This window comes from Hemicordylus capensis, chromosome 1, assembly GCF_027244095.1.
Source record: "Hemicordylus capensis ecotype Gifberg chromosome 1, rHemCap1.1.pri, whole genome shotgun sequence".
Lineage (NCBI taxonomy): Eukaryota > Metazoa > Chordata > Lepidosauria > Squamata > Cordylidae > Hemicordylus > Hemicordylus capensis.
The window spans coordinates 274,723,553-274,728,967 of NC_069657.1; the positions used below are offsets into that span (position 1 = coordinate 274,723,553).

A 5,415-nucleotide genomic window follows, 5' to 3' on the forward strand; every position below is an offset into this window, starting at 1 on the left:
AATTTCAAAAATTCATTAAAAAATCGTACGAATGTCCTATTGCTTTGGGGTTTGGGTGGGTGGTAGGTACCCATGGGTGCCAGCTACCACCCCAACCACTTTTGGAGGTTTTAACCAGTTCTAACTGGTTCAAATCAAACCACCCCCAGTTTGGTTTGAATTCAAACCTGCAGCTCGAACCTGATGGCTGGTTTGGTTCGAATTCGAACCATTGAACCACCCTGTTTCAAATTCGAACCGGTTTGAGTTCAAACTGGTTCGCACATCCTTATTTCCCACCCCTATCTGGAGATGCCAGGGATCGAACCTGGGACTTTCTGAATACAAAGCAGATGCTCTACCACTGAGCTACAGCCCCATCCATGGACTATAGTTCGCTTGCCTTTTTCTCTGAGGGAAATGTGTAGCACAGAATTCTCAGTTTTGTTTTGTTTTTACACCGTCCGAAAGTGGCATCACTGATTTATAGACAATATATGATATGCATTATGTGAGTTAGTAGTACTTTCCTTTTGTAACATTAGGCTATCGTCTGTAGTGGAAGAGTATCGCACATTTTCACGCCTTCTTTTCAGTCTTACACAAAGGCCTTATCAGACAGAATCATTTATACGGCAAATGGCTGAAAGACTTTAATTGGCAAATTTGTTTCTGGGAAAGGGGGGGGAAGCATTAACAAATGAAGGGGCATTTTCTAGGGTTGCTGAGTTTCCTCCTGCCACTTGGAGAGACCGATTGCAGTTTTCCTTCCTGCGTTCATGAGATGATTGTGGAATAAATCTGCTCTTTTTTTGTAGAAAGCAATCTCCCTTGAATGGGTGGAAGTTGTGCTCAAATCACCAGGAGCGCCCGCAAACTGAGCAACTGTATAATTGTGTATGTGTGTGTGTATAACTCCGATTCCCAGTATTGGACCGCAGAATTTGCTATAAGTACATCTCTTTTTTTCCCCTTGCACATTGTGTTCTTTCACATATATTGGACAAAAAATTCATTCCACTGTCATAACAGGAAATTAGCCAGCTTAAGATGGAGAAAAGTTAATGCAGCATCGATTGATATAATGGGGCCATTCACACGACCAGGGTGCGGGGGGGTTCAACCACCTTCTCCCCCAGTGAGCGTTGAAATGGTGTTGGGAGTGCAAATTGTGTCCTGGCCTCCAGATATCCCACAATGCACTGCACCAAATGTGTGGTGCATTGGGCGATTCCCCCAGAAGACAGGCACTCTAGAGACCCATCTCTGTGTCTGCTGGGGCTGGATGCAGCCCCAGCAAACACACGATCCCAGAGCCCAGGTTAAGGGTTCCCTCAAGCCTTCAAGGCTGGCTATTAGCCAGGTTACAAAGGAGGGCTAGATGGTGCTGCCCTGCTGATCCTGGGCTTCCCTAGCCTGGGGTGCACATGAGAACAGCCTCAATGACTGATCATTTTAAATGTTTGCCCAGATGCCTTCAAGGACATATAAATAGCATCCTATGATCTATTCTGCTCTGGAAATAACTACTTCTTCTAATATCCATTTATAATATATGCATCTCCCTTGTCTCCCAAGGAGCTCAGGGAGGCATATACTGTTGTGCCTCTGCCTGTTCCATACCATTTTACAACTCCGTGAGGTAGGGCTGAGAGTTAGCCATCAGGTCATCCAGTGAACATCATGACTGAATGGGAATTTGAACTCAGGTCTCACCTTTAGAAGCCTCCCAAGAAATGAACATCAATATTTCCCCATATAAGTAGGTCACCTGCTTGTCCCCCTTCTTGCCAGATTCCTCTGTGGTTACTTGAAGAAAGGTACATTTCACATTATTTTCTTTATTATCACCAATCATATAAGAGGCAGTTCTCCATGGGCTCGCTTCTGTTTGCCAGTGGCAGAAGAGGGAGGGAAAAGAGAAGTTCTAGCTCAATCAATGCAAACAGGACTTCAGAGAAAATGAGAACCCTTGGGGACATATTTTCATGAAGCACAGTGGGCTTCAGAAGGAAGGGGAGAGCTGATGTCTGAAACTCGGCATACTACATCTGTGTAGATGTGTAGTACATTTCTTAATTGCTAGTCCGGATGTCAGTCACTGTTCATGCTGGGATGAATAGTTATTTATTCAAAGTATTTCTATCCTGATTTTTCAAAAAATGCACAAGGCAGCTAGGAACAGTTGCTCTTCCCTCTGCTACGTATAAGAGACACCAGTATAAAAAAGGGCCTCTTTGCCTAATCAGCAGGAACAACTGCTCCTTTGTGCCACCACTTTTTCTGGTGCCGCTATGAATTATTTCCCCGGAAATGCATGACCACAATGGAGTGGTGCCTGAGTTCTAAGGTACAGGGCCCTCTCCATCCATACGGGGCTACAGTGAGGCTCAGTTCAGAATCCTACGTGAACTACGTGCATCCTAGGACACTGAAGGGCACACTGTTCAGGAGAAGACGCAGATAGGTTTGCAGGGAAACAAATCAATATGGAAATGGTTCCCTAAAGACCGCAAGGAGGCAGCATGAATTAAAGTCTGAGCAAGACGGTTATGTTTGGTATAAGCAGTGGCACTCTTACCCCTGGACTTTGGGCCTGAAGTCCAGGGCCTCCACACCCCCTGGGGGCTACAAATCCTCTTTAGACGGTCCCAAGTGGTGTGGTCACTCACTGCTGGCCTGCACTGCACCAGGTGGCTGAGTGTGTTTATCACCTGTGCTGGATGCTTTAGAGACAGAGGGAAGAAAAATATGGGATGGGAATATGTTAAGTTGCTTATTGAAATGTTTCCACTATTGCATACTTGAATAAATATACCCCATGTGTTAAAAAATACTGTGTTTGTCACGGTGTGTGTGTGTGTGTGTGTGTGTGTGTGTGTGTGTGAGAGAGAGAGAGAGAGAGAGAGAGAGAGAGAGAGAAGGAGGATGATGCTTAACTTGAAGCGGGGGGGGGGGCCTCCAAAGGCCTTTAGGTGCAGGCTCCAGAATTACTTAAGTGCACCTCTGGGTATAAGATATCTTCCCAACTGATTCGGCCAATTTAACTGAAAGGGGTTTTCTAATCCTATGCTTTAAACAGAAAACAGTTAATTTCTAATTTCTGTTTGCTTTGGTATTATATTTTACTTTTGTTCTCTTTAGATGCATTTATGTCTTAATTTCATTTGTAATGTTTTCATGTTGGCATACTGGAATTCTTTTAAATTGTGTGGCAATTTTTCTTTTCAGAAAGGTGTTTTGAAATCTATTCTGACTTGGATTATTCTACCACGCACACAAGATGTTTCCTTATCCCAGTGGGAAGCCCATGCAACGATACAAATGTGGATGGCATAGTTCTACACTAACTCAAATTAGCTAAAGCTTTTAACTATTATTTGGAACTGTGTTTAGGTCAGATTGGATGTGTGACCTGGCTATTAAACATACCCTGAAGGCTTTAATCCCAAACACACACTTACTTAGGTAAATCTCATTGAATTCAGCAGGATTTATTTCTGAAGAAACATGTAATCCCTGCTAAACTGAGCAAAGACAGGGAACTAACAAATGTACTATTTTATTTTCCGTGTAAACTGCTTTGAGATTTATTTATTTTTTGTTGAAAAGCAGTATGTAAATATTCATAGTAGTATGTGTAGTCGTAGAAACCTGTTGTTAGAGCAGTTCTATTGGCATCTGAATTCCAGGGATTAGAACTTCTTCTTCTTCTCTAAACCAGTAGTTGTGTTTCCCAGGAATTATAAATCAGAAGTTTGCTGAAGGCAATCAGCCACAAATGGTGCAAGCTGAAACGGACTACCAGTCCAGGCATAATAAATAACCAAAAATAATACTATAAGGACAATCAAGTAGTGATGGGGGTGCGGGGGATGTGAGAACAGCAATGGCAACTCAGGTGTTCAGGTGAACAATTAAACAGCTGAATTTTGAAGTTGCCAAGATTCGTTTAGTTTGGGAAGATCTGGTATGCCACAGCTGCACCCTATTTGCATCTCACACATTCCATGCCCTCCCTTACACTGGTATTTACTAAGGGAAACTGCTGCTGAATACCTTGTCAGAATGTTAATCTGACAATAAACCATATTGATTTCTGACTTCTGTTTGGAACTGTAGGAATCTATTGACTATAACATTTCACTTCAGGTGAATGAGCCTACATCAGTTAAGGAAAGGGGGAAGGGAGTTTCAATTAAATTCACTTGTATGTGTGATTGATGCTGGAGGGTAGACATAAAGACATTCTGAAACTTGTTTTCTGGTGGAAAAGGAAGATGTGACACCTGGCTATTTTAGAAAAATGGTCTGGTTTATATTGGATTATCTCAACTCAAAGCAAGTTTCTCATAAATCTGAACAACAAATATCAGGAAATGTGAGTTATCAGCCACATAATTCACCATACATAAATCAGTTAATGGGAGTTTACTTGGATTTGAGCAGCTTTAAATTGGTCCCCATTCAGACAGCAATTCAGCTCCATTAAAATCAATGGGGATTTTGCTATAGACTTTGGTTACATGTGCATTTCATTTGAAGCTGAAACAAATGTGGAAGAAAATTCTCAAGGAAGTTTACTAACTCACATTCACTTACTTATATGCAATTTTTTAATTTTTCAGATTTGGCTCTTAATTTTGGTTCTTGGTATTAATGGAGAGAAACCCCTGTAGAAAATAAATAAAGGCCACACAATCTGAACAAACATCTGGACAGCAGAATGCAGAGGTTCCAACTGTCTCTATTTACCAGGGAAACTCATTGCTTTCTAGAATCTGTCCCTGGAGCATTCCCAGATGGCAATTTTACTTTGATTAACCACAGAAGGGCAAGTGTGCATTCACATATTGTCCAGCTTTAAGGCAAGTCCCTGCGAGCTATTGGGGAGCACTCCATTCACCCAGAGGTGCACCTAGGTAATTTAGGAGCCTGGATATAAAAGCCTTTGGAGCCCCCCGCCCACCCGCTCCGCTGCAAATTAAGCATCATCATGCTTGGCTGGGCAACACACCACCCAGGACAGACTAAAGAGGATTTGTGGGGCCCCAGGAGCTGTGGAGGACCTGGACCCCGGCCTTGAAGTCCAGGGGTAAGAGTGCCTCTGCATACATGATTCGGGTTTAATTCATATTAAAGTCAGGTTGACCAGGAGCATTTCCAGACAGCGGGCTTTACTGTGGGTTTACAGTGAGGGTTTACTGTGAGTTGAAATTTGCCCAAGAAACCTGACACAAAAATGGATTTTTTTGTTTAACCCCAGACATAAATTGGGTTACACTCTAATGGGCAATGAAAAACCTGAATTGTGTGTGAAGTGCTCCGATAGCTCACAGGGTAATTCTGGCCGATATGTGAACACAAACCCTCTATTCTGGAAGAGAAGCAAGCTAAAAGCCCCATCTGGAAATGCTCCAGCCTTTAGTTTACTGG

General features: G+C 42.7%; 1 non-coding gene across 1 annotated transcript; it reads right to left on the reverse strand.

Annotated features, from left to right (window-relative positions):
- Positions 1-286: 286 nt before the first annotated feature.
- On the reverse strand, positions 287-358 carry TRNAT-UGU (transfer RNA threonine (anticodon UGU)). Its single transcript has one exon. It is a non-coding gene; the product is annotated as a tRNA-Thr (tRNA).
- Positions 359-5,415: the final 5,057 nt, after the last annotated feature.